Below are 13,115 nucleotides of genomic sequence, written 5' to 3'. Positions count from 1 at the left end.
ACATAGAACACCCACTGTTAGCACCACTCTCTCCTGTACCTGGTCACACACATAGAACACCCACTGTTAGCATCACTCTCTCCTGTACCTGGTCACACACATAGAACACCCACTGTTAGCATCACTCTCTCCTGTACCTGAACAACCACTGTTAGCACCACTCATTCCTGTACATGAACAACCACTGTTACCACCACTCTCTCCTGTACCTGGTCACACACATAGAACACCCACTGTTAGCATCACTCTCTCCTGTACCTGGTCACACACATAGAACACCCACTGTTAGCATCACTCTCTCCTGTACCTGAACACCCACTGTTAGCATCACTCTCTCCTGTACCTGGCCACACACATATAACACCCACTGTTAACATCACTCTCTCCTGTACCTGGTCACACACACAGAACACCCACTGTTAGCATCACTCTCTCCTGTACCTGGTCACACACATAGAACACCCACTGTTAGCACCACTCTCTCCTGTACCTGGTCACACACATAGAACACCCACTGTTAGCATCACTCTCTCCTGTACCTGGTCACACACATAGAACACCCACTGTTAGCATCACTCTCTCCTGTACCTGGTCACACACATAGAACACCCACTGTTAGCACCACTCTCTCCTGTACCTGGTCACACACATAGAACACCCACTGTTAGCACCACTCTCTCCTGTACCCGGTCACACACATAGAACACCCACTGTTAGCATCACTCTCTCCTGTACCTGGTCACACACATAGAACACCCACTGTTAGCATCACTCTCTCCTGTACCTGAACAACCACTGTTAGCACCACTCATTCCTGTACATGAACAACCACTGTTACCACCACTCTCTCCTGTACCTGGTCACACACATAGAACACCCACTGTTAGCATCACTCTCTCCTGTACCTGGTCACACACATAGAACACCCACTGTTAGCATCACTCTCTCCTGTACCTGAACACCCACTGTTAGCATCACTCTCTCCTGTACCTGGTCACACACATAGAACACCCACTGTTAGCACCACTCTCTCCTGTACCTGGTCACACAGACAGAACAACTACTGTTAGCATCACTCTGTCCTGTACCTGAACAACCACTGTTAGCATCACTCTCTCCTGTACCTGGACACTCACTGTTAGCACCACTCTCTCCTGTACCTGGTCACACACATAGAACACCCACTGTTAGCATCACTCTCTCCTGTACCTGGTCACACACATAGAACACCCACTGTTAGCATCACTCTCTCCTGTACCTGAACAACCACTGTTAGCACCACTCATTCCTGTACATGAACAACCACTGTTACCACCACTCTCTGCAGTACCTGGACACTCACTGTTAGCATCACTCTCTCCTGTACCTGAACAACCACTGTTAGCACCACTCATTCCTGTACATGAACAACCACTGTTACCACCACTCTCTGCAGTACCTGGACACTCACTGTTAGCACCACTCTCTCCTGTACCTGGTCACACACATAGAACACCCACTGTTAGCATCACTCTCTCCTGTACCTGGTCACACACATAGAACACCCACTGTTAGCATCACTCTCTCCTGTACCTGAACAACCACTGTTAGCACCACTCATTCCTGTACATGAACAACCACTGTTACCACCACTCTCTGCAGTACCTGGACACTCACTGTTAGCACCACTCTCTCCTGTACCTGGTCACACACATAGAACACCCACTGTTAGCACCACTCTCTCCTGTACCTGGTCACACAGACAGAACAACTACTGTTAGCATCACTCTGTCCTGTACCTGAACAACCACTGTTAGCATCACTCTCTCCTGTACCTGAACAACCACTGTTAGCACCACTCTCTCCTGTACCTGAACAACTACTGTTAGCATCACTCTCTCCTGTACCTGAACACCCACTGTTAGCATCACTCTCTCCTGTACCTGAACAACCACTGTTAGCACCACTCTCTCCTGTACCTGGTCACACACATAGAACATCAAATGTTAGCATCACTCTCTCCTGTACCTGAACACCCACTGTTAGCATCACTCTCTCCTGTACCTGGCCACACACATATAACACCCACTGTTAACATCACTCTCTCCTGTACCTGGTCACACACACAGAACACCCACTGTTAGCATCACTCTCTCCTGTACCTGAACAACCACTGTTAGCATCACTCTCTCCTGTACCTGGTCACACACATAGAACAACCACTGTTAGCATCACTCTCTCCTGTACCTGAACAACCACTGTTAGCATCACTCTCTCCTGTACCTGAACAACCACTGTTAGCATCACTCTCTCCTGTACCTGAACAACCACTGTTAGCACCACTCTCTCCTGTACCTGAACACTCACTGTTAGCACCACTCTCTGCTGTACCTGGACACCCACTGTTAGCACCACTCTCTCCTGTACCTGAACACCCACTGTTAGCACCACTCATTCCTGTACATGAACAACCACTGTTACCACCACTCTCTGCAGTACCTGGACACTCACTGTTAGCACCACTCTCTCCTGTACCTGGTCACACACATAGAACACCCACTGTTAGCATCACTCTCTCCTGTACCTGGTCACACACATAGAACACCCACTGTTAGCATCACTCTCTCCTGTACCTGAACAACCACTGTTAGCATCACTCTCTCCTGTACCTGGTCACACACATAGAACAACCACTGTTAGCATCACTCTCTCCTGTACCTGAACAACCACTGTTAGCATCACTCTCTCCTGTACCTGAACAACCACTGTTAGCATCACTCTCTCCTGTACCTGAACAACCACTGTTAGCACCACTCTCTCCTGTACCTGAACAACCACTGTTAGCATCACTCTCTCCTGTACCTGAACACTCACTGTTAGCACCACTCTCTGCTGTACCTGGACACCCACTGTTAGCACCACTCTCTCCTGTACCTGAACACCCACTGTTAGCACCACTCATTCCTGTACATGAACAACCACTGTTACCACCACTCTCTGCAGTACCTGGACACTCACTGTTAGCACCACTCTCTCCTGTACCTGGTCACACACATAGAACACCCACTGTTAGCATCACTCTCTCCTGTACCTGGTCACACACATAGAACACCCACTGTTAGCATCACTCTCTCTGTACCTGAACAACCACTGTTAGCACCACTCATTCCTGTACATGAACAACCACTGTTACCACCACTCTCTGCAGTACCTGGACACTCACTGTTAGCACCACTCTCTCCTGTACCTGGTCACACACATAGAACACCCACTGTTAGCACCACTCTCTCCTGTACCTGAACACCCACTGTTAGCACCACTCATTCCTGTACATGAACAACCACTGTTACCACCACTCTCTGCAGTACCTGGACACTCACTGTTAGCACCACTCTCTCCTGTACCTGGTCACACACATAGAACACCCACTGTTAGCATCACTCTCTCCTGTACCTGGTCACACACATAGAACACCCACTGTTAGCATCACTCTCTCCTGTACCTGAACAACCACTGTTAGCACCACTCATTCCTGTACATGAACAACCACTGTTACCACCACTCTCTGCAGTACCTGGACACTCACTGTTAGCACCACTCTCTCCTGTACCTGGTCACACACATAGAACACCCACTGTTAGCATCACTCTCTCCTGTACCTGAACACCCACTGTTAGCATCACTCTCTGCTGTACCTGGACACACACATAGAACACCCACTGTTAGCATCACTCTCTCCTGTACCTGGTCACACACATAGAACACCCACTGTTAGCACCACTCTCTCCTGTACCTGGTCACACAGACAGAACAACTACTGTTAGCATCACTCTGTCCTGTACCTGAACAACCACTGTTAGCATCACTCTCTCCTGTACCTGAACAACCACTGTTAGCACCACTCTCTCCTGTACCTGAACAACTACTGTTAGCATCACTCTCTCCTGTACCTGAACACCCACTGTTAGCATCACTCTCTCCTGTACCTGAACAACCACTGTTAGCATCACTCTCTCCTGTACCTGAACAACCACTGTTAGCACCACTCTCTCCTGTACCTGGTCACACACATAGAACACCAACTGTTAGCATCACTCTCTCCTGTACCTGAACACCCACTGTTAGCATCACTCTCTCCTGTACCTGGCCACACACATATAACACCCACTGTTAACATCCCTCTCTCCTGTACCTGGTCACACACATAGAACACCCACTGTTAGCATCACTCTCTCCTGTACCTGGTCACACACATAGAACACCCACTGTTAGCATCACTCTCTCCTGTACCTGGTCACACACATAGAACACCCACTGTTAGCATCACTCTCTCCTGTAACTGGTCACACACATAGAACACCCACTGTTAGCATCACTCTCTCCTGTACCTGGTCACAGACATAGAACACCCACTGTTAGCATCACTCTCTCCTGTACCTGAACAACCACTGTTAGCATCACTCTCTCCTGTACCTGAACAACCACTGTTAGCATCACTCTCTCCTGTACCTGGTCACACACATAGAACAACCACTGTTAGCATCACTCTCTCCTGTACCTGAACAACCACTGTTAGCATCACTCTCTCCTGTACCTGAACAACCACTGTTAGCATCACTCTCTCCTGTACCTGAACAACCACTGTTAGCACCACTCTCTCCTGTACCTGAACAACCACTGTTAGCATCACTCTCTCCTGTACCTGAACACCCACTGTTAGCATCACTCTCTCCTGTACCTGGTCACACACATATAACACCCACTGTTAACATCACTCTCTCCTGTACCTGGTCACACACATAGAACACCCACTGTTAACATCACTCTCTCCTGTACCTGGTCACACACACAGAACACCCACTGTTAGCATCACTCTCTCCTGTACCTGAACAACCACTGTTAGCATCACTCTCTCCTGTACCTGGTCACACACATAGAACAACCACTGTTAGCATCACTCTCTCCTGTACCTGAACAACCACTGTTAGCATCACTCTCTCCTGTACCTGAACAACCACTGTTAGCATCACTCTCTCCTGTACCTGAACAACCACTGTTAGCACCACTCTCTCCTGTACCTGAACACTCACTGTTAGCACCACTCTCTGCTGTACCTGGACACCCACTGTTAGCACCACTCTCTCCTGTACCTGAACACCCACTGTTAGCACCACTCATTCCTGTACATGAACAACCACTGTTACCACCACTCTCTGCAGTACCTGGACACTCACTGTTAGCACCACTCTCTCCTGTACCTGGTCACACACATAGAACACCCACTGTTAGCATCACTCTCTCTTGTACCTGATCACACACATAGAACACCCACTGTTAGCATCACTCTCTCCTGTACCTGAACAACCACTGTTAGCATCACTCTCTCCTGTACCTGGTCACACACATAGAACAACCACTGTTAGCATCACTCTCTCCTGTACCTGAACAACCACTGTTAGCATCACTCTCTCCTGTACCTGAACAACCACTGTTAGCATCACTCTCTCCTGTACCTGAACAACCACTGTTAGCACCACTCTCTCCTGTACCTGAACACTCACTGTTAGCACCACTCTCTGCTGTACCTGGACACCCACTGTTAGCACCACTCTCTCCTGTACCTGAACACCCACTGTTAGCACCACTCATTCCTGTACATGAACAACCACTGTTACCACCACTCTCTGCAGTACCTGGACACTCACTGTTAGCACCACTCTCTCCTGTACCTGGTCACACACATAGAACACCCACTGTTAGCATCACTCTCTCCTGTACCTGGTCACACACATAGAACACCCACTGTTAGCATCACTCTCTCCTGTACCTGAACAACCACTGTTAGCATCACTCTCTCCTGTACCTGGTCACACACATAGAACAACCACTGTTAGCATCACTCTCTCCTGTACCTGAACAACCACTGTTAGCATCACTCTCTCCTGTACCTGAACAACCACTGTTAGCATCACTCTCTCCTGTACCTGAACAACCACTGTTAGCACCACTCTCTCCTGTACCTGAACAACCACTGTTAGCATCACTCTCTCCTGTACCTGAACACTCACTGTTAGCACCACTCTCTGCTGTACCTGGACACCCACTGTTAGCACCACTCTCTCCTGTACCTGAACACCCACTGTTAGCACCACTCATTCCTGTACATGAACAACCACTGTTACCACCACTCTCTGCAGTACCTGGACACTCACTGTTAGCACCACTCTCTCCTGTACCTGGTCACACACATAGAACACCCACTGTTAGCATCACTCTCTCCTGTACCTGGTCACACACATAGAACACCCACTGTTAGCATCACTCTCTCCTGTACCTGAACAACCACTGTTAGCACCACTCATTCCTGTACATGAACAACCACTGTTACCACCACTCTCTGCAGTACCTGGACACTCACTGTTAGCACCACTCTCTCCTGTACCTGGTCACACACATAGAACACCCACTGTTAGCATCACTCTCTCCTGTACCTGAACACCCACTGTTAGCATCACTCTCTGCTGTACCTGGACACACACATAGAACACCCACTGTTAGCATCACTCTCTCCTGTACCTGGTCACACACATAGAACACCCACTGTTAGCACCACTCTCTCCTGTACCTGGTCACACAGACAGAACAACTACTGTTAGCATCACTCTGTCCTGTACCTGAACAACCACTGTTAGCATCACTCTCTCCTGTACCTGAACAACCACTGTTAGCACCACTCTCTCCTGTACCTGAACAACTACTGTTAGCATCACTCTCTCCTGTACCTGAACACCCACTGTTAGCATCACTCTCTCCTGTACCTGAACAACCACTGTTAGCACCACTCTCTCCTGTACCTGGTCACACACATAGAACACCAACTGTTAGCATCACTCTCTCCTGTACCTGAACACCCACTGTTAGCATCACTCTCTCCTGTACCTGGCCACACACATATAACACCCACTGTTAACATCCCTCTCTCCTGTACCTGGTCACACACATAGAACACCCACTGTTAGCATCACTCTCTCCTGTACCTGGTCACACACATAGAACACCCACTGTTAGCATCACTCTCTCCTGTACCTGGTCACACACATAGAACACCCACTGTTAGCATCACTCTCTCCTGTAACTGGTCACACACATAGAATACCCACTGTTAGCATCACTCTCTCCTGTACCTGGTCACAGACATAGAACACCCACTGTTAGCATCACTCTCTCCTGTACCTGAACAACCACTGTTAGCATCACTCTCTCCTGTACCTGAACAACCACTGTTAGCATCACTCTCTCCTGTACCTGGTCACACACATAGAACAACCACTGTTAGCATCACTCTCTCCTGTACCTGAACAACCACTGTTAGCATCACTCTCTCCTGTACCTGAACAACCACTGTTAGCATCACTCTCTCCTGTACCTGAACAACCACTGTTAGCACCACTCTCTCCTGTACCTGAACAACCACTGTTAGCATCACTCTCTCCTGTACCTGAACACCCACTGTTAGCATCACTCTCTCCTGTACCTGGTCACACACATATAACACCCACTGTTAACATCACTCTCTCCTGTACCTGGTCACACACATAGAACACCCACTGTTAACATCACTCTCTCCTGTACCTGGTCACACACACAGAACACCCACTGTTAGCATCACTCTCTCCTGTACCTGAACAACCACTGTTAGCATCACTCTCTCCTGTACCTGGTCACACACATAGAACAACCACTGTTAGCATCACTCTCTCCTGTACCTGAACAACCACTGTTAGCATCACTCTCTCCTGTACCTGAACAACCACTGTTAGCATCACTCTCTCCTGTACCTGAACAACCACTGTTAGCACCACTCTCTCCTGTACCTGAACACTCACTGTTAGCACCACTCTCTGCTGTACCTGGACACCCACTGTTAGCACCACTCTCTCCTGTACCTGAACACCCACTGTTAGCACCACTCATTCCTGTACATGAACAACCACTGTTACCACCACTCTCTGCAGTACCTGGACACTCACTGTTAGCACCACTCTCTCCTGTACCTGGTCACACACATAGAACACCCACTGTTAGCATCACTCTCTCTTGTACCTGATCACACACATAGAACACCCACTGTTAGCATCACTCTCTCCTGTACCTGAACAACCACTGTTAGCATCACTCTCTCCTGTACCTGGTCACACACATAGAACAACCACTGTTAGCATCACTCTCTCCTGTACCTGAACAACCACTGTTAGCATCACTCTCTCCTGTACCTGAACAACCACTGTTAGCATCACTCTCTCCTGTACCTGAACAACCACTGTTAGCACCACTCTCTCCTGTACCTGAACAACCACTGTTAGCATCACTCTCTCCTGTACCTGAACACTCACTGTTAGCACCACTCTCTGCTGTACCTGGACACCCACTGTTAGCACCACTCTCTCCTGTACCTGAACACCCACTGTTAGCACCACTCATTCCTGTACATGAACAACCACTGTTACCACCACTCTCTGCAGTACCTGGACACTCACTGTTAGCACCACTCTCTCCTGTACCTGGTCACACACATAGAACACCCACTGTTAGCATCACTCTCTCCTGTACCTGGTCACACACATAGAACACCCACTGTTAGCATCACTCTCTCCTGTACCTGAACAACCACTGTTAGCACCACTCATTCCTGTACATGAACAACCACTGTTACCACCACTCTCTGCAGTACCTGGACACTCACTGTTAGCACCACTCTCTCCTGTACCTGGTCACACACATAGAACACCCACTGTTAGCATCACTCTCTCCTGTACCTGAACACCCACTGTTAGCATCACTCTCTGCTGTACCTGGACACACACATAGAACACCCACTGTTAGCATCACTCTCTCCTGTACCTGGTCACACAGACAGAACAACTACTGTTAGCATCACTCTGTCCTGTACCTGAACAACCACTGTTAGCATCACTCTCTCCTGTACCTGAACAACCACTGTTAGCACCACTCTCTCCTGTACCTGAACAACTACTGTTAGCATCACTCTCTCCTGTACCTGAACACCCACTGTTAGCATCACTCTCTCCTGTACCTGAACAACCACTGTTAGCATCACTCTCTCCTGTACCTGAACAACCACTGTTAGCACCACTCTCTCCTGTACCTGGTCACACACATAGAACACCAACTGTTAGCATCACTCTCTCCTGTACCTGAACACCCACTGTTAGCATCACTCTCTCCTGTACCTGGCCACACACATATAACACCCACTGTTAACATCCCTCTCTCCTGTACCTGGTCACACACATAGAACACCCACTGTTAGCATCACTCTCTCCTGTACCTGGTCACACACATAGAACACCCACTGTTAGCATCACTCTCTCCTGTACCTGGTCACACACATAGAACACCCACTGTTAGCATCACTCTCTCCTGTAACTGGTCACACACATAGAACACCCACTGTTAGCATCACTCTCTCCTGTACCTGAACAACCACTGTTAGCATCACTCTCTCCTGTACCTGAACAACCACTGTTAGCATCACTCTCTCCTGTACCTGAACAACCACTGTTAGCATCACTCTCTCCTGTACCTGGTCACACACATAGAACACCCACTGTTAGCATCACTCTCTCCTGTACCTGAACAACCACTGTTAGCATCACTCTCTCCTGTACCTGGTCACACACATAGAACAACCACTGTTAGCATCACTCTCTCCTGTACCTGAACAACCACTGTTAGCATCACTCTCTCCTGTACCTGAACAACCACTGTTAGCATCACTCTCTCCTGTACCTGAACAACCACTGTTAGCATCACTCTCTCCTGTACCTGAACAACCACTGTTAGCACCACTCTCTCCTGTACCTGAACAACCACTGTTAGCATCACTCTCTCCTGTACCTGAACACCCACTGTTAGCATCACTCTCTCCTGTACCTGGTCACACACATATAACACCCACTGTTAACATCACTCTCTCCTGTACCTGGTCACACACATAGAACACCCACTGTTAGCATCACTCTCTCCTGTACCTGGTCACACACATAGAACACCCACTGTTAGCACCACTCTCTCCTGTACCTGGTCACACACATATAAGACCCACTGTTAGCATCACTCTCTCCTGTACCTGGTCACACACATATAACACCCACTGTTGAACATCACTCTCTCCTGTACCTGGTCACCCAGAACAACCACTGTTAGCATCACTCTCTCCTGTACCTGGTCACACACATAGAACAACCACTGTTAGCATCACTCTCTCCTGTACCTGGTCACACACATAGAACACCCACTGTTAACATCACTCTCTCCTGTACCTGGTCACACACATAGAACACCCACTCACTCCTCTCCTGTACATAGAACACCCACTGTTAACATCACTCTCTCCTGTACCTGGTCACACACATAGAACACCCACTGTTAGCATCACTCTCTCCTGTACCTGGTCACACACATATAACACCCACTGTTAACATCACTCTCTCCTGTACCTGAACACCCACTGTTAGCATCACTCTCTCCTGTACCTGGTCACACACACAGACCAACCACTGTTAGCACCACTCTCTCCTGTACCAGACACCCACATAGAACAACCACTGTTAGCACCACTCTCTCCTGTACCTGGTCACACACATAGAACACCCACTGTTAGCATCACTCTCTCCTGTACCTGGTCACACAGACAGAACAACTACTGTTAGCATCACTCTGTCCTGTACCTGAACACCCACTGTTAGCATCACTCTCTCCTGTACCTGAACACCCACTGTTAGCACCACTCTCTCCTGTACCTGGTCACACACATAGAACAACCACTGTTAGCATCACTCTCTCCTGTACCTGGTCACACACATATAGAACAACTACTGTTAGCATCACTCTCTCCTGTACCTGAACACTCACTGTTAGCACCACTCTCTGCTGTACCTGGTCACACACATAGAACAACCACTGTTAGCATCACTCTCTCCTGTACCTGGTCACACACATATAGAACAACTACTGTTAGCATCACTCTCTCCTGTACCTGGTCACACACATAGAACAACCACTGTTAGCATCACTCTCTCCTGTACCTGAACACCCACTGTTAGCACCACTCTCTCCTGTACCTGGTCACACACATATATAACAACTACTGTTAGCATCACTCTCTCCTGTAACTGAACACTCACTGTTAGCACCACTCTCTGCTGTACCTGGACACCCACTGTTAGCATCACTCTCTCCTGTACCTGAACAACCACTGTTAGCACCACTCATTCCTGTACATGAACAACCACTGTTACCACCACTCTCTGCAGTACCTGGACACTCACTGTTAGCACCACTCTCTCCTGTACCTGGTCACACACATAGAACACCCACTGTTAGCATCACTCTCTCCTGTACCTGGTCACACACATAGAACACCCACTGTTAGCATCACTCTCTCCTGTACCTGAACAACCACTGTTAGCACCACTCATTCCTGTACATGAACAACAACTGTTACCACCACTCTCTGCAGTACCTGGACACTCACTGTTAGCACCACTCTCTCCTGTACCTGGTCACACACATAGAACACCCACTGTTAGCATCACTCTCTCCTGTACCTGGTCACACACATAGAACACCCACTGTTAGCATCACTCTCTCCTGTACCTGAACACCCACTGTTAGCATCACTCTCTGCTGTACCTGGACACACACATAGAACACCCACTGTTAGCATCACTCTCTCCTGTACCTGGTCACACAGACAGAACACCCACTGTTAGCATCACTCTGTCCTGTACCTGAACAACCACTGTTAGCATCACTCTCTCCTGTACCTGAACAACCACTGTTAGCACCACTCTCTCCTGTACCTGAACAACTACTGTTAGCATCACTCTCTCCTGTACCTGAACACCCACTGTTAGCATCACTCTCTCCTGTACCTGAACAACCACTGTTAGCATCACTCTCTCCTGTACCTGAACAACCACTGTTAGCACCACTCTCTCCTGTACCTGGTCACACACATAGAACACCAACTGTTAGCATCACTCTCTCCTGTACCTGAACACCCACTGTTAGCATCACTCTCTCCTGTACCTGGGCACACACATATAACACCCACTGTTAACATCACTCTCTCCTGTACCTGGTCACACACACAGAACACCCACTGTTAGCATCACTCTCTCCTGTACCTGGTCACACACATAGAACACCCACTGTTAGCACCACTCTCTCCTGTACCTGGTCACACACATAGAACACCCACTGTTAGCATCACTCTCTCCTGTACTTGGTCACACACATAGAACAACCACTGTTAGCATCACTCTCTCATGTACCTGGTCACACACATATAGAACAACTACTGTTAGCATCACTCTCTCCTGTACCTGGTCACACACATAGAACAACCACTGTTAGCATCACTCTCTCCTGTACCTGAACACCCACTGTTAGCACCACTCTCTCCTGTACCTGGTCACACACATATAGAACAACTACTGTTAGCATCACTCTCTGCTGTACCTGGACACCCACTGTTAGCACCACTCTCTCCTGTACCTGAACACCCACTGTTAGCACCACTCATTCCTGTACATGAACAACCACTGTTACCACCACTCTCTGCAGTACCTGGACACTCACTGTTAGCACCACTCTCTCCTGTACCTGGTCACACACATAGAACACCCACTGTTAGCATCACTCTCTCATGTACCTGAACACCCACTGTTAGCATCACTCTCTGCTGTACCTGGACACACACATAGAACACCCACTGTTAGCATCACTCTCTTCTGTACCTGGTCACACACATAGAACACCCACTGTTAGCACCACTCTCTCCTGTACCTGGTCACACACATAGAACACCCACTGTTAGCATCACTCTCTCCTGTACCTGAACACCCACTGTTAGCATCACTCTCTCCTGTACCTGAACAACCACTGTTAGCATCACTCTCTCCTGTACCTGAACACCCACTGTTAGCACCACTCTCTCCTGTACCTGGTCACACACATAGAACACCCACTGTTAGCATCACTCTCTCCTGTACCTGAACACCCACTGTTAGCATCACTCTCTCCTGTACCTGAACACCCACTGTTAGCAT

The 13,115-nt window shown here is 48.7% G+C and overlaps 1 protein-coding gene across 3 annotated transcripts in view; it reads right to left on the bottom strand.

Annotated features, from left to right (window-relative positions):
- The window catches only part of LOC115120284 (guanine nucleotide-binding protein subunit alpha-11-like), a 70,041-nt gene that overhangs the window by 32,932 nt on the left and 23,994 nt on the right, over positions 1–13,115 (bottom strand). The gene's annotated exons all lie outside the window — the stretch shown is intronic.

This window comes from Oncorhynchus nerka, linkage group LG2 (genome assembly GCF_034236695.1).
Source record: "Oncorhynchus nerka isolate Pitt River linkage group LG2, Oner_Uvic_2.0, whole genome shotgun sequence".
NCBI lineage: Eukaryota > Metazoa > Chordata > Actinopteri > Salmoniformes > Salmonidae > Oncorhynchus > Oncorhynchus nerka.
Note: the sequence above shows the minus strand (reverse complement) of the source record. Positions and strands in the feature narration are given on the sequence as shown.